The sequence below is a fragment of the Choloepus didactylus genome, chromosome 9, assembly GCF_015220235.1.
Source record: "Choloepus didactylus isolate mChoDid1 chromosome 9, mChoDid1.pri, whole genome shotgun sequence".
NCBI classification, from domain to species: domain Eukaryota; kingdom Metazoa; phylum Chordata; class Mammalia; order Pilosa; family Megalonychidae; genus Choloepus; species Choloepus didactylus.
The window spans coordinates 5,995,448-6,013,926 of record NC_051315.1 but is presented as its reverse complement, the minus strand read 5'-3'; the positions used below and the strand labels follow the sequence as shown (position 1 = coordinate 6,013,926).

At 38.4% G+C, this 18,479-nt stretch overlaps 1 pseudogene; it reads left to right on the top strand.

Moving 5' to 3' along the window:
• Nucleotides 1–18,172, top strand: part of LOC119544562 — a 29,158-nt pseudogene extending 10,986 nt beyond the window's left edge.
• The last annotated feature ends 307 nt before the right edge of the window (nucleotides 18,173–18,479 follow it).

The window sequence follows — 18,479 nt, the reverse complement described above, 5'->3', positions numbered from 1 at the left end:
GGGACCTTAAAAGATGGAAAAATATTCCATGTTCATGGATAGGAAGACTAAATGTCATTAAGATGTCAATTCTACCCAAACTCATCTACAGATTCAATGCAATGCCAATCAAAATTCCAACAACCTATTTTGCAGACTTGGAAAAGCTAGTTATCAAATTTATTTGGAAAGGGAAGATGCCTCGAATTGCTAAAGACACTCTAAAAAAGAAAAACGAAGTGGGAGGACTTACACTCCCTGACTTTGAAGCTTATTATAAAGCCACAGTTGCCAAAACAGCATGGTACTGGCACAAAGATAGACATATAGATCAATGGAATCGAATTGAGAATTCGGAGACAGACCCTCAGATCTATGGCCGACTGATCTTTTATAAGGCCCCCAAAGTCACTGAACTGAGTCATAATGGTCTTTTCAACAAATGGGGCTGGGAGAGTTGGATATCCATATCCAAAAGAATGAAAGAGGAGCCCTACCTCACCCCCTACACAAAAATTAACTCAAAATGGACCAAAGATCTCAATATAAAAGAAAGTACCATAAAACTCCTAGAAGATAATGTAGGAAAACGTCTTCAAGACCTTGTATTAGGCGGCCACTTCCTAGACTTTACACCCAAAGCACAAGCAACAAAAGAGAAAATAGATAAATGGGAACTCCTCAAGCTTAGAAGTTTCTGCACCTCAAAGGAATTTCTCAAAAAGGTAAAGAGGCAGCCAACTCAATGGGAAAAAATTTTTGGAAACCATGTATCTGACAAAAGACTAATATCTTGCATATATAAAGAAATCCTACAACTCAATGACAGTAGTACAGACAGCCCAATTATAACATGGGCAAAAGATATGAAAAGACAGTTCTCTGAAGAGGAAATACAAATGGCCAAGAAACACATGAAAAAATGTTCAGCTTCACTAGCTATTAGAGAGATGCAAATTAAGACCACAATGAGATACCATCTAACACCAGTTAGAATGGCTGCCATTAAACAAACAGGAAACTACAAATGCTGGAGGGGATGTGGAGAAATTGGAACTCTTATTCATTGTTGGTGGGACTGTATAATGGTTCAGCCACTCTGGAAGTCAGTCTGGCAGTTCATTAGAAAACTAGAAATAGAGTTACCATTCGATCCAGCGATTGCACTTCTTGGTATATACCCGGAAGATCGGAAAGCAGTGACACGAACAGATATCTGCACGCCAGTGTTCATAGCAGCATTATTCACAATTGCCAAAAGATGGAAACAACCCAAATGTACTTCAACAGATGAGTGGATAAATAAAATGTGGTATATACACATGATGGAATACTACACGGCAGTAAGAAGAAACGATCTCGTGAAACATATGACAACATGGATGAACCTTGAAGACATAATGCTAAGCGAAATAAGCCAGGCACAAAAAGAGAAATATTATATGCTACCACTAATGTGAACTTTGAAAAATGTAAAACAAATGGCTTATAATGTAGAATGTAGGGGAACTAGCAATAGAGAGCAATTAAGGAACGGGAACAATAATCCAAGAAGAACAGATAAGCTATTTAACGTTCTGGGGATGCCCAGGAATGACTATGGTCTGTTAATTTCTGATGGATATAGTAGGAGCAAGTTCACAGAAATGTTGCTATATTAGGTAACTTTCTTGGGGTAAAGTAGGAACATGTTGGAAGTTAAGCAGTTATCTTAGGTTAGTTGTCTTTTTCTTACTCCCTTGTTATGGTCTCTTTGAAATGTTCTTTTATTGTATGTCTGTTTTCTTTTTAACTTTTTTTTCATACAGTTGATTTAAAAAAGAAGGGAAAGTTAAAAAAAAAAAAAAAAAAAAAACAAGGAAAAAAAAAAAGATGCAGTGCCCCCTCGAGGAGCCTGTGGAGAATGCAGGGGTATTCGCCTACCCCACCTCCATGGTTGCTAACATGACCACAGACATAGGGGACTGGTGGTTTGATGGGTTGAGCCCTCAACCAGAGGTTTTACCCTTGGGAAGACGGTTGCTGCAAAGGAGAGGCTAGGCCTCCCTATGGTTGTGCCTAAGAGCCTCCTCCCGAATGCCTCTTTGTTGCTCAGATGTGGCCCTGTCTCTCTAGCTAAGCCAACTTGAAAGGTGAAATCACTGCCCTCCCCCCTACGTGGGATCAGACACCCAGGGGAGTGAATCTCCCTGGCAACGTTGAATATGACTCCCGGGGAGGAATGTAGACCTGGCATCGTGGGACGGAGAACATCTTCTTGACCAAAAGGGGGATGTGAAAGGAAATGAAATAAGCTTCAGTGGCAGAGAGAATCCAAAAGGAGCCCAGAGGTCACTTTGGTGGGCGCTCTTACGCACACTTTAGACAACCCTTTTTAGGTTCTAAAGAATTGGGGTAGCTGGTGGTGGATACCTGAAACTATCAAACTACAACCCAGAACCCATGAATCTCGAAGACAGTTGTATAAAAATGTAGCTTATGAGGGGTGACAAGGAGATTGGGAAAGCCATAAGGACCACACTCCACTTTGTCTAGTTTATGGATGGATGAGTAGAAAAATAGGGGAAGGAAACAAACAGACAAAGTACCCAGTGTTCTTTTTTACTTCAATTGCTCTTTTTCACTCTAATTATTATTCTTGTTATTCTTGTGTGTATGCTAATGAAGGTGTCAGTGATTGATTTGGGTGATGAATGTACAACTGTGTAATGGTACTGTAAACAATCGCAAGTACAATTTGTTTTGTATGACTGCGTGGTATATGAATATATCTCAATAAAATGAAGATTAAAAAAAGAAAAAAAAAAAAAAAGAAAAGAATGGAAAAATACGTGCAACGTCTCTGGGAACTTAAAGACAAAATGAAAAGCAAGAATTTATGGGTCATTGGTGTCCCAGAAGGAGAAGAGAAGGGAAAAGGGGCAGAAGCAATAATAGAGGAAATAATCAATGAAAATTTCCCATCTCTTATGAAAGACATAAAATTACAGATCCAAGAAGCGGAGCGTACTCCAAAAAGAATAGGTCTGAATAGGCCTATGCCAAGACATTTAATAATCAGATTATCAAACATCAAAGATAAAGAGAGAATCCTGAAAGCAGCAAGAGAGAAGCAATCTATTACATACAAAGGAAGCTTGATAAGGCTATGTGTGGATTTCTCAATAGAAACCATGGAGGCAAGAAGGAAGTGGGGTGATGCATTTAAGATACTGAAAGAGAAGAACCACCAACCAAGAATCCTGTATCTGGCAAAACTATCCTTCAAATATGAGGGAGAGCTTAAAATATTCTCTGACAAACAGACAATGACAGAGTTTGTAAACAAGATACCTGCTCTACAGGAAATACTAAAGGAAGCACTGCAAACAGAAAGGAAAAGACAGGAGTGAGAGGTTTGGACAACAATTTTGGGAGATAGTAGCCCAGCAATGCAAGTACACTGAACAAAGATGACTGTGAGTAGGGTTGAAAGAGGAAGGCTGGGACCATGTGGGACCCCAGAACAAAAGATGAAGGATAGAGACTGGGACTGTATAACTCAGGGAAACCTAGGGTGCTCAATGATTGTAATAAAAGGTACAAATATGTTTTTACATGAGGTAGAACAAATGAATGTCAACATTGCAAGGTGTTAAAAATAGGGTGGGATTGGGGGGAAAATACAATCAATGCAAACTAGAGGCTATAATTAACAGAAACATTGTATTGTGCTTCCTTTAATGTAACAAAGCCAATATACCAAAGCTAAATGCATATGGGGGGGTGGGGAATAGGGGAAGGGTATGGGACTCCTGGCATTGGTGATGTTGGTCTGACTCCATTCTACTTTAGGTTAATGCTATCTTTCCTTTTGTTGCTTTCCAGCTATCAAGTTTTTTTGTTTGTTTGTTTTTCTCTCTTTCTCTTTCCTTTTTCTTTTGCCTCTCTGCCTTCTTTGACAAATGTCCTTATATAGAGAGTGGCGATGGTGCTCAGTACATAAATATGTGACTATATGGGGAACCAATGATTGTTTACTTAGGACAGAATATATAGTGTTTGAACAAAACCATCTTAAAAGAAATGGGTTGATGAAGAAACCCTGAGGGCACTATATTGAGTGAAATAAGACCGACACCTAAAGGCAAATGTTGCAGGGTCTCACTGATATGAACTAATTACAATATGTAAATTCATAGACATGAAATGCAAGTTACCAGGATACAGAATGAGGCTAAAGAATGGGGAGCGGTTGCTTATTATGAGCAAAATTTTCAACTAGGGTGAACTTAAATATTTGGAAATGGTCAGGTGTAATGGTAGCATGTAATGAGAATAACTAACAGTGCTAAGAGGTGTGTGAATGTGGTGGAAAGGGTAAGCTCAGAGTCACATATGTTACCAGAAGGAAAGTTGGAGGTTAAAAGATGGCAATGTATAAAACAGTGAATCTTGTGGTGGACAATGTCCATGATTAACTATACAAATATTAGAAATCTCTCTCACAAACTAGAACAAATATATGTCACTATAACTAGAGGTTAATAACAGAGAAGCATATAGGGAAAAAATATATATTGCAAACTATAGTCAGTAGTATTTTAACATTCTTTCATCAACAGTAACAAATGTACTATACCAAAACTATGAATCAATAATGGAGGGGGGGGGCATGGTTAGGGGTATGGGAGGATCTGAGTTTCCTTTTTTTGTCTTTATTTCTTTTCTGGAGTAGTGAAAATGTTCTAAAAATTGAAAAAAAAATAATTGTGTTGATGGATGCACAGCTGTATGGTGGTGCTGTGGGCAATTGATTGTACACTTTGGATCTTTGGATAGTTGTATGGTATCTGAACAATCTCAGTTAAAAAATATATATATATATATAAATTCAATGGAATAATATGTGTGGACAACTCACGTGTTTATTAGAATCATGGCTACAACTTGCAACTCATCTATCCTGTTATTTGGTATTATAATTAGCAACAAAGGATCACAGTTACAAGGTCAAGTAAGAATATCATTAACTCTACAGTCCCTGCCAATTTATTTTTAACTTCCCAATATCATAAACATCTACAGTTCACCTGAACATGTGCATTATTTTCTTAAAGGCAGGCAGCATGTGGTGTGGTTGTTTATAGTTTGAACTTTCTCAACATTTTAACATAATTAACAGAACTGAAATATAAACTTGAATGTGTTTAAAAGGTGAAATGTTATGTTGTAAACATGGTAACAGAATAAAAAATTTTACAAATTTCTTGTAACTGCACTACACAGTGAACCCTAAGTTAAACCATGGACTATAGTTAATAATAAAAATGTGCTTTCATCAATTGTAACAAATGTACCAGACCAATCAAGGCATTAATAATAAAGTGGCATATGGGAATCCTATATTTTAGACATGATTGTTTTGTAAATCCACAAGTACTCTAATAAAAATAAAGACCTAGTTTTGTATCTAGGTTTCAATCATTAAAAAAAAAGAAAAACAAAAATTAGGGTCCAGATTGTAAGCTCATACAGTGGTCACATTTATTCCTGAGTTTTAAGTGTTATTTCTAAATTCTGAGATGCTGTGCTCTCCTAAAATAGGGAATGAGATCTGGTAATTTTGTATAACTTAAAGTAATATACTGATACAGTCCAGAGTATTTGAGGTAGATAATAGAAAGTATTTGCAAAGTCCCTTGAGGGACTGGAGATAAAGCTATAGAACTATTAAACTTCCCCACCCGGGAAATTCCTGATGTTCTCTCAGGCATTGGGGGCTCCCAACTTAAGAAGCCAAGTCCTCGATCTTGAGGCTGGCCCTTATGAAACTTATTTCTGTAATGGTGAAGCTAAGCCTACTTATAAACACTTCTAAGAGTCACCCCCAGAGAACCTCTTTTGCTACTCAAATGTAGCCTCTCTCTTTGTAAACCAAACTCTGCAAATAAACTCATTACCCTCCCGCCTATATGTGACATGATTTTCAGGGATGTAAGTCTCCCTGGCAATGTGGGACATAACTTCCAGGGATGAGCCTGGTCCTGGGGTCTTGAGATTGTCAATCTTGGGATTGACAATGCCTTCTTGACCAAAAGGGAGAAAAGAAATGAAACAAAATAAGGTTTTAGTGGCTAATATATTTCAAATACAGTCAAAAGTTCATTCTGGAGGTTGCTCTTACGCGAATTTCAGCCAGATGTTGCAAATTGCCCCAGTATGCCAAGCCTCAGCCAACAGTATTCCTGAAAACCCTAAAGAATACCCGGGGCTCTATCTGAGGCCCTATAAATGTGTCACTCATTAAGTGCATTTTTCGGAAACTTAAAACCTTCAGATGGCTTCTATGCCAGATAAGCCCTGAAACTTAGAGGTAACAGTCTCTCCCAGAGCATCAACCAGTTGCATTCCCCTACCCTGTAAGATCAACACCCCTTTTCAATGCAAAAAAGTTAGAATGTTATTGTCCAAATGTCCCTGAAGATTGGGAGAAGGATCAAATGAGAGGGAGTAGTTGTAACTGAAAAGGTAGGATTTAACAAACAATAATGACTACTGAATCATTATATAGATGTTTCTTTTTAGTTTCTAGTGTATTAGAACAGCCAGAAGAAAATACCTGAAGCTGTGGAACTGTAATCCATACTATCCTTTAAATTTGCTCTATACCTACTTGTTAAAATGTACTTTGAAATTTATGACTTTTCTGTATACATGGTATATTTCACAATAAAAATGTTTAAAAAATGCTTTCAGGACAAATAATTAAGGGCTGAAAAGGGATACAAGGTGTTTTGGATCATGAGAATTGTTTAAAGTGAAGAGTGATGAGGAGTGTGCAGCCTAGTGATGATAATGTAAGATATGGATGGATTATTGTGGGCAGAACATATGCTATGTGAACTTAGGAACACCCTACTTTGTAAGTCAAGCCCACGATCTTGAGTCTTGCTCTGGTGAAACTTCTGTTTGTAAAGGGGAGGCTAAGCCCACCTATAATTGTGCATAGGAGTCACCTCCAGGGAACCTCTTTTGTTGCTCAAATGTGGACTTTCTCTCCCTGAGCCTAGATCTGCAAATAAATTAATCACCCTTCCCCCAACGTGAGACAGGACCCCCCAGGCAAGTGAGCCTCCCTGGTGATGTGGGATATGGATTCCAGGAATGAGCCTCACCCTGGCATCAAGGGGGTGAGAATGCCTTTTTGTCCAAAAAGGGGAAAGGAAGAGCAACAAAATAGGGGTTCAGTGGCTAAAATAATTCAAATAGAGTCAGGAGGCTATCCGGGAGGTTACTCCTATGAAAGCTTCACCTAGATATGCCAAATGATCACAGTATGATAAACCCAAGTTAACAGTAGTCCTGAAAACCCTACAGAATACCTGGATCCCCATCTGAGACTCTAAAAAAGTTTCACTCACTAAGTTTATTCTTCAGAAACTTAAATACTTCAGAGAACGCCTATGACAGCTAAGACCCAAAATCCAGAGACAATATCCTCTTCAAGAACTTCAACCAGATGTGTCCCCATTTCACATAAAGTCAACACCCCTTTTCAACATGCACAAGTTAGGGTGGTCACTTCCTAGACATCCCCAAAGTTTGGGAAAGTGATTAAACTAGAGGAAGGGATAGGAACAGACAAGATGGAATTTAACAAAGGATTATGAAAATTGAATCTCAAAAGAATTTTCTTTTCCTTGGTTGCTAGGGTATTGGAATAAATTGAAGGAAAGAACTGAAATGGTGGAACTGTAACCCATAGCATCTTTGAAATTTGTTCTATAGCTACTTGTTAAATTGTAATTTGAAAGTTATCACCTTTTTGTATATATGTTATATTTCACAATAAGGAAATAACTGAAACTATGGTGTTGTAACTTGTTCCAGTTTGCTAATGCTGCCAGAATGCAAAACACCAGAAATGGACTGGCTTTTATAAAGGGGGTTTATTTGGTTACACAATTACAGTCTTAAGGCTATAAAGTGTCCATCAACAAAGGGTACCTTCACTGGAGAAAGACCATTGGCATCCAGAAAACCTCTGTTAGCTGGGAAGGCATGTGGCTGGCTTTTACTTGCTCCCAGGTTGCATTTCAAAATGGTGTTCTCCAAAATGTCTGCATCAGCTTCCGATGGCCATCTTCAAAATGTCTGTTTCAGCTACCACAAGCTCTGAGCTCCTTCTGTCTGAATCTTTATAGAATTCCAGTGAACCAACAGAGGCCCATGCTGAATAGGTGGGGCCACATCTCCATGGAAACCATCCAATCAGAGTTATCACCTACAGTTGGGTGGGTTGCGTCTCCATGGAAACACTCAAAGAATTACAATCTAACCAACACTAGTATGTCTTCCCCTACAAGATTGCATTAAAGAATAAGGCTTTTTTCTGGGGGGCATAATATATACAAATAGGCATATAACTCATAACATTTTTTTGAAATTTCATATGTAACTATTTATTAAATCATACTTTGAAAGATAGTATCTTTTTGTATATATGGCATATTTTACAATAAGGAAATAACTGAAACTGTGGAACTCTAACCCATAACATTCTTTGAAATTTGCTCTCTAACTACTTGTTAAATTGCACTTGGAAAGTCATCACTCCTATGTATAAATGTTATATTCTACAATAAAAAATATGATTAAAAAAAGAAAAAAATGCTTTCAAAAAACAAAAACCAAAAAATCCAAAACCTCCCAACAAAGAAAAATCTAGGACCAGATGGTTTCACAGGGGAATTCTATGAAACATTACAAGAAGACTTAACTCCAGTTCTGTTCAAACTCTTTCAAAAAACTGAAGAGGGAACACTCCCTAATTCGTTCTGTGAAGCCAGCATAACCCTCATACCACAAGAAAAGAAAACTATAGACCAATATCTCTAATGAACATAGATGCAAAAACCCTCAACAAAATACTAGCAAACTGCTTGCATCCAACAGCATATTAAAATAATTATAAACCATGATTAAGTGGGATTTTCCCCACATTAACAGAATGCATGGGAATAAAACATGATCATTTCAATTGATGCAGAAAAGGCATTTGAAAAAATACAGCATCCTTTCCTGATAAAAACATTTAGAACACTAGGGATAAATGGAAACTTCTTCAACATGATAAAAGGAATATATGAAAAACCTATAACTAACATCCTAATTGATGTGAAAGACTGAAATCTTTCCCTCTAAGATCAGTGACTAGACAAGGATGCCCACTTTCACTGCTGTTATTCAACATTGTACCCAAAGTTCTTGTCAAAGCAATTAGGCAAGATAAAGAAATAAAAAGAATTGGAAAGGAAGAAGTAAGACTTTCTCTATTTGCAGAGATATGATCCCACATACAGAAAATCCTGTAAAATCCCCCAACAAATCTCCTGGAGCTAAAAAATAAATTCAGCAAAGTGGTAGGGCACAAGATCAAACCTCCAAATCAGTATTGTTTCTATAGACAAGCAATGAGCAACCAAAAGTAGAAATCAAGAAAAAATTTCACTTACAATAACAGCTAAAAGAATCAAATATCTAAGAATAAATCTTATTGTGCTGGTTATATGATGTCCCCCAGAAAAAGAAACATTGTTTAATGCAATCTTATGGGGGCAGACATATTAGATTGTTAGGTTGGAATCTTTTGATTGTTTCCATGGAGATGTGACTCAATCAACTGTGGGCAAAACATTTGATTAAATCATTTCCATGGATATATGAACCCCACCCATTCAGGGGGTCTTGATTTAATCACTGGAGTCCTACAAAAGAGGTCACAAACAGAAGGAGCTCAGAGCAGCTGAGAGGAACATTTTGGAGAGAAGCTAAGAGCTGATGTTGATGCTGACACTTGGAGATGCTTGGAGATGTTCGGAGATGCTAGCCCAGAGTTTGCTCCAGAGAAGCTAAGAGATTATCCTGGTACTTAGCTGCACAGTTGCTGAAGAAGCTAAGACAGGCCCAGAGACATTTTGGAGAAAGCCATTTTAAAAAGTTTTGCGAGAAGGAACCAAGAATGCAAAGGAGCTGAGAGAGGAGCTGGACCACAAACTGGGATCAACAGATGCCAGCTACGTTCCTTCCCAGCTGACAGAGGTTTTCTGGATGCCATTGGCCATCCTTCCATGAAGGTATCATCTGTTGATGCCTTAGTTTGAATACTTTTATGGCCTTAGAACTGTAAATTTGTAACTTAATAAATCCCCTTTATAAAAGCCAATCCATTTCTGGTGTTTTGCATAACGGCAGCACAGAAAACTAAAAACATTGCTAAAGGAAATTAAAGAAGACCTAAATAAATGGAAAGACATTCCATGTTTGTGGATTGGAAGATGAAATATCATTAAGATGTCAGTAGTATCCAAAACAATTTATAGATTCAGTACAATCCCAATAAAAATCCAACAACCTTATCTACAGAAATGGAAAAGCCAATCATCAAATTCATGTGGAGGGGAAGGGGCCCCAAATAGCTAAAGCCATCTTGAAAAAGAAGAATGAAGATTGAGGACTCACACTTCCTGATCTTAAAACTTATTACAAAGCCATAGTAATCAAAATAGCATGGTAATTGAACTAGCACAATGTATATCACTATTAAAAGGAATTAATAATAGAGTGACAAACTATGGACTATAGACAAAAGTAATATATTAGTATTCTTTCATCAGTAGTAACAAACATCAATGCTGGGGGTCAATAATAGGGAGAGATAAAAGGTATGGGATGTTTTGGGTTTTCTTTTCTTTTTCCTTTTTTTTTGAGTAATGAACATGTTCTAAAATTGATTGTGGTGATGATACTGTGGGCCATTGTTTGTATACTTTTGATGGATTGTATGGTGTGTGAATATCTCTCAATAAAATTTCATTAAAAATAGCATGGCGCTGGCACAAGAACAATCATATAGGCTAATGGAATAGAATTGAGAGCTCAGAAATCAACTTATTTTAACAAGAGGGCAAAGACCACTCAATTGGGAAAAATAGTCTTTTCAACAAATGGTGCTGGGAAAACTGGATTTCCACTCCTCAAAAAAGAGGAAGAGGATCCCTACCTCACACCATACACAAAAATAAACTCAAACTGGATTAAAGACCTTAATATAAGAGCTAGAACTCTAAAACTCCATGAAGAAAACAGAGGGAAGCAAACTCAGAGCTTTGTGTAAAGGAATGGTTTCTTAAACTTTATACCAAAAACACAAGCAACAAAAGAAAAAGTAGATAAGTGGGACCTCATGAAGATAAAAACTTTTGTTTTTCAAAGGACTTTATCATAGAAGTAAAAAGATAACCTAAACAATGGGAGACAATATTCGGAAACCACATACCCTTTAAAGGATTAATATCCAGCATGTATAAAGAAACCCTTCAACTTAATAACAAAAAGACAAACAACCCAATTAAAAAATGGGCAAAAGACTTGAACAGACACCTGTCCAAAGAAGATATACAAATGACCAGAAAGCACATGAAAAGATGTTCAACATCATTAACCATCAGGGAAATGCAAATCAAAACCACAGCAAGACACCATTTCATACCCATTAGAATGACTGCTATTAAAAAAGTGGAAAATAACAAGTGTAGAGGATGCAGAGAAATAGGAACACTTATTCACTGCTGGTGGAAATGTAAAATGGTGCAGCTGCTGTGGAAGTAGTTTGGCGGTTCCTCAGAAAGCTAAGCATAGAACCACCATATGACACGACAATCCCACTAAATATACCCAAAAGAATTGAAAGCAGGTTCTCAAACAGACATTTGCACACCATTGTTCACAGCACATTATTCACAATTGCCAAAAGATGGAAGTAACCCAAATTTCCTTCAACTGATGAATGGATAAATAAAATATGGTATATACATATAATGGAATATTATTTAGCCATAAAAGGAATGAAGTCCTGATCATGCAACAACATGGATGAACCTTGAAGACCTCATTTTAAGTGAAATAAGCCAGACACAAAAGGACAAATATTGTATGATGTCACTGATTTGAAACAATTAGGATAATCGACTCATAAAGTCATAACCTAGAATATAGATTACCAGGTGATGGGGTGGGGAGAGGCAATGGGAACTTGAGGCTTAAAATGTACAGGGTTCCTATTTGGAATGGTGGCAATGTTTTGGGAACGGATGGTGGTGATGGTAGTACAAGATTGTGAACACAATTAATAGCACTGAAATATTCATCTGACTATGATCAAAAGGGGAAATGTCAGTTTGCATAAATGATAATAGAACAGAAGTCTTTTTTTTAAATTCATGGAACTGCACTACACAGTGAAACCTAAGTTAACCCATGGACTTTAACAAACAGTACAATTATCAAAATGTGCTATCATCAATTGTCACAAATGTTCCACACCAATGCAATGTGTTGGTGATGGGGTGGTGAATAGGAATCCTGTATTTTATGCATGATTGTGAAAGAAGACCTACAATTTCTCTAATAAAGAAAGAATGAAAAACTAGACAAAACAAAAAACCAAACAGGACTGTTTCCTAAGTGCCCGTCAGGGCTCCTGACCCACAGTACTGAGAGGAGATGCTTTTTTTGGATCATCAATGGTTTGGCATTTTCATTTTTTGGCATCCTTTCATGAGTCTTGCCTGCAACAATTATCACTATGAATTGCTGGCAGAATTAACTTCCTTGTGGTCTCTTGGACTGAGGGCCTCACTTCCCAGCGGGCTGTTGGCTGGCGGCTGCCCTCAGCTCCTCTCCAACATGGCTGCTGGTTTCATAGAAACATGCAAACAGCAAAGGCTGTAGGGAGAATCTGCTAGCAAGACAGAAGCCACAGTCCCTGCAACCTTACCACTGAGGTGACATCCTTGATGTTCTTGACTATGACAGGCATTTGTCGTATTCCACAGCTCACACTCAGGGCAAGGGGCTATAAGAGGGTGTGAACACCAGGAGGGGGGCCACCAAGGGCCATCTTGGAGTCTGCTTGCCCCAGTTGTATCAGCGACTAACTTTTTCTTGGAATATCCAGAGGAGTCTCTGTTTTCCTGATAGAATCTGGATTGACCCAGCCTTCCTTTAAGAGGGCATCTGTGATCCCTTCTGTGAACTCAGAGACTGCTCTCAGCCTCATCAAAGCTGTGACTTCCATCTCCAGGCACTCCAATAATCTTCCGCTGAGTGTCTCCAGCCCAGCCTGCTTGGACCCGAGCTCGGCACCATAGACCTCCAGCCTCCACCTTCCTCAACAGGAAGTGGTGTCGGGTGGTTGACTCAGGTCCTCGATTAGATTGGTGGAACTCTTCTCCTACATCTTCTTTAATTCCTTTTTATTATCGAAGTTGTGGGTTTACAGAAAAACCATGCATAACATACAAGGTTCTCATACATTAGCATGTTGTTAGCACCTTACCTATATCTTCTTGAATGAGGATTTGTGGGAGATTGATGTCTTCAGAGAGGCCAGGTGTTACCCTCCCCATCCCACCCCCAGTATAGTTCCTGATGACAATAAAAAATGGGGGTGAAGGGAAGGCATGCTGCCTCATCTGAAAGTAAAGAAAAATATATGACTGCAAATTAAGGGACGGGGTCTTTTTTGATTCTGGGTAAAATCTACAAGTGTTCTGTAGGGATACTGGAGTTGCAGAGCACTGAAAAACCAGCACACAGCTAAGGTCAGATAATGACCTGTACAGCCACCTGTGGGTACCCACCAGACTGAGGGACAAGGACATCTGCTCAGAGAAGCCACTGAGGGCCTGGTGACGCCTTTATGGGGACACTCCCACAGCTTCAGCTCTCTTGTCCATGAAGTTTCTCAATTTCCAATATCCATGAAATTTCTCAATATTGAACATGCCCTGGAATGTGTCTACTGCCTTCTATCAGACCATTCTAGGGAACCCCTAGCCAGCTTCATATTCTTTTTTTTCCCTTAATTTTGAAAATAAAGTGCTCTTAGTAAAAGATACTTATTACATTGGAGTATAATAAAATATACCACAATCTGAAGACACTCCAAGAGAGTGGTAAACAAATGTTGGAAAAATTCAGTTGAGCTAACTGATCACCATGAGCTGCCAAAGACAAAGTTTCAATTGGCAAGTTAATCTGATAAAAGAACAGAAGGGGGTGGAAAATTAAGTCAACAAAGATATTGCATTTATTAAATTGAAGGAAAAAGATGAGGGCTCCCCAAACAAATACCAGATGGATGAAAACAAGACTGCTATCATGCTTACAAATGAAGAAACCCTTCTGGTGAAGTATATTTAAGCTGATTTATTCAGTCAACAAATATTTCATTGTATCTACTTCAAGTCAAAGTGTTCTAAGCACAGGATACAGCCATAAGCAAATCAGACAAAATTCTTGCTCTGGGCACTTTAAACTCTTGGGAGAAGGGAGTAGAAACAGAAAACAAACAAAAATAATTCATATACATAGTATGTTGGATAGTGATAAGGGAAGACCAAAGAGGAAAGGGGACTTGCTAAATGTAATTTCCAGGAGGATTTCTTGGCATGGTCTTAGTAAGAAAGTGTCTTTTAAAAAAAACAAAACAAAACATTTTTTATTGTGAAATTTAACATATATACAGAACAGTGATAACTTTCAAAGCATGATTTAACAAGTAGTTAGAGAGCAAATTTCAAAGAATGTTATGGGTTACAGTTCCCCAATTTCAGTTATCTCCTTATTGTGATATATAACATATATACAGAAAGGCAATAACTTTCACAGTGTGATTTAACAAGTGATTATATAGGTAATTTCAAAGAATGTTATGGGTTACATTTCCAAAGTTTCAGTTATTTCCTCATTGTGAAATATAACATATATGCAGAGAGGTGATAACCCTCAAAGTACAATTTAATGAGTAGCTATAGAGCAAATTTTAAAGAATGTTATGGGTTACAGATTCACCATTTCAGTTATTTCCTTCTAGCTATTATAATAACCTAGCATCTAAAATATATATATATATATATATTTATTTATATAAAGATTCAGTATTTGTAATCCTTTGTTAAATCCCATCCTCTCTGTTGCTACCCCTTCATCTTGTTTAATCACTTTCTCCATCTTCAGAGGTGTCTAGGGAGAGACCACCCTAACTTGTTCATGTTGAAAAGGGGTGTCAACATTATGGGGAAGGGGGTTGCATCTGGTTGTTGTTCTTAAAGAGGCTGTTGCCTCTGAGTTTTAGGACTTGACTGGCATAGGAACACTGGCGGATTTAAGTTTCTGAAAAATATACTTAGTGAGTGAAATTTTTATAAAGTCTCAGACAGGGACCTAGGTATCTCAGGACTACTGTTGGTTATGTACTGTGGCCATTTGGGATGTCTGGCTGGAACTTGCATAAGTGTAACCTCCACGATAGCCTCTCGACTCTATTTGAAATCTCTTAGCCACTGTAACCTTATTTTGTTACCTTTCTTTCCCCCTTTCTGGTTAAGAAGGTATTTTCAATCCCTCAATGCCAGGGCCAGGCTTATTCCTAGGAGTCATGTCCCGCATGCCAGAGAGATTCATTCCCCTCAGAGTCATGTCCCACGTAGTGGGGAAGTTAATGAATCTATTTGCCGAGTTGGGCTTAAAAAGAGAAAGACCATATCTGAGAAATAAAAGAGGTTCTCTGGATGTGCCTCTTAGGCATAATTGTAGGAAGGCTTAGCTTCCCACTTACAGCCCTAAGTTTCCCAAGAGCAAGCTCAAGATTGAGGGCTTGACTTATTAAGTAGGGGGTTCCTAATTTCACATAGCATATATTCTGCCCAAGATAAACAATAATATCCCACATTATCTTCACTTAGTTGTACAATCATCATTACTCTCAATTTTAAACAATTATCATATCACGAAACAGTATTCATCCCTAGTATTAGTGTAGTACTGGTAAGGTATTCCCATTAAAAACAGTTTATAATAAGTAATGGGTAGTTTTTCTATATACCATTCTGTTAATTCTTTGTACTAGTGACAAACCTTAGAAGTATACCAGATAAACACTTATTTATATTTGTAGTGCTAATCGTGGGATACATGCCTTTAAACAACCACTTTCAATCATGTTCACCTTCAATATGGCACTGATACTTATAACCCCATTAATGAACAATCATTACTCCTGTTCATTCCCATACTTTTAGGTTCACCCTTGTTATCATGTCTGTACATATTAGATTATCATCCCCTCTTCACTAGCTTCTATATATCTCTAGGTCCCCTAATAGTCAACATTATAAGACAATTATTTTACATTGTTCAGGGAGTTCACATTAGTGGTAACAAACAATACCTCTCCTTTTCTGTCTGACTTATTTCACTCAGCATTATGTCTTCAAGGTTCATCCGTGTTGTCATATGTTTCAGGACCTTATTCCTTCTTATTGCTGCACAGTATTCCATCATGTATATATACCACATTTCGTTTATCCACTCTTCTACTGAAGGACATTTGGTTTATTTCCAACTCTTGGCAATTGCGAACAATGCTGCTATGAACATCAGTGTGCAAATGTCTGTTCATGTAACTGCTTTCAGATCTTCAGGGTATATACTGAGAAGTGAAATTGCCAGATCGTAGGGTAACTCGATATCTAGTTTTCTGAGGAAGCGCAAAACTGTCTTCCACAGTGGCTGTACCATTATACAGTCCCACCAGCAATGAATAAGAGTCCCAATTTCTCCACATCCTCTCCAGCATTTGTAGTTTCCTGTTTGTTTAATGGCAACCATTCTTATTGGTGTGAGATGATATCTCATTGTGGTTTTGATATGCCTTTCCCTAATAGCTAGTGAAGGTGAACAATTTTTCACGTGTTTTTTAGCCATTTGTATTTCCTCTTCAGTGAAATGTCTTTTCATATCTTTTGCCCATTTTATAATGTTTGTACTATTGTCATTAAGTTGTAGGATTTCTTTATATATGCAGGATATCAGTCTCCTATCAGATACATGGTTTCCAAATATTTTCTCTCATTGCATTGGCTGCCTCTTCACCTTCTGACAAATTCGAGGTAAGGAAGCTTTCCCATTTATCTTTTTTTTTTTTCTTCATTGCTTGTGCTTTGGTGTAAGGTCTAAGAAGCAACCTCCTAATAATAGTTCTTGAAGATGTTTCCCTACATTGTCTTCTAGGAGTTTTATGGTACTGTTTCTTATATTGAGGTCTTTGATCCACTTTGAGTTAATTTTTGTGCAATATGTGAGGTAGGGGTCCTCTTTCATTCTTTTGAATATGGATATCCAGTTCTCCAAGCCCCCTTTGTTGAAGAGGCTGTTCTGCCCCAGTTCAGCAGATTTGGGGGCCTTATCAAAGATCAGTGGAACACACTTCCTGGGACACTAAGAGGGAGATGCTCTGAGAGGCATCTCGGTGTGGGCGAGTAAAATGCCTTGGATGTGAGAAGCAAGCTGTTGTGAACATTGTGCATAATGACCTGAATGGGGCTAGTGTAAATGCCATAATTCAGGAAGCTCCCAGGCCTTTACAAGTTTTCATTCTCATCCTTCCTGTTTGAATTATATAATATTTGAAGAGGAAGTGGCTAATGCTTTAAAAAGATACATGGAAACCTCTTAAAATGCCAGGTCCAGAACAGATCATCTCTACTGCGAATTCTGATGTGCAATCACATTTCTTCTAATTTCATTAAAGTTACGTAGAATTATCAGATACCTCAAAGGTCTGACTGGCCGTGCTGCACAAGCCTGCCTGCCCCGGACTGTCGGGATGTCCACGCAGCCACAGTTCTCTCCTTCCCGTGTGGAACAGCCTCCGTGGCAGGACAATCTGCTTTCCAACTGGAGAAAAGTGAGATTGATCACATTCAGCAGAAATGAGAAGAATGTGACCGTTTACACAGGCCTGTGGTGAACTGGGCCCGATACGACGTGAGCAGTGGCTGCCTGATGTATGACACTACTTGGCCCTCATCCGTTGACCAGCTGCTCCTCCAGTTTGCCCCGCCCCTCAGCATCCTGATCGCGAGGGTGCCTGCTGCGCTGCCTGACTGGAATGTGCGACAGCGTCGGGTCCTCGGCGCCCAGCATCCAGCTGGCCAGGCGTCTGGTCAATCGCGCAGGCTGCCACCTGGTGGCCGGGCGGCTGTTCTTCCAGGCAGGTAGCGTGCGCCTCTCCCCACCCGCCTGGGTCATCTTTTATCACATACATCTGATCGTTGACATTCCAGTAGCTTCACATTCCACCTAACGGGGGAGTTAGTTGTTAAAGAAAATTCTTCATTGTAGCCCTTGTGCACCACCCATTATAAGGAGCTTTTTTTTGTACCTAGGTACGTTTTCTTTTGTCCCTGACCTGTCAGTGAAGCCCAGTCTATATGTCCTGGTAGTTTTTATGAAAAGTACATTATTTTAAATGCGAGTCATCCCTTTTATATTGCTTCTTACACTGGAAGGATTTTTAACCTCCATATTGGTACTTGATCAGTTTTTTAAGAGTAAAAGACCTGTGTCCTAACTGAGGTGGTTTAGCACAACATGGTAAAGTGAAAAAAATG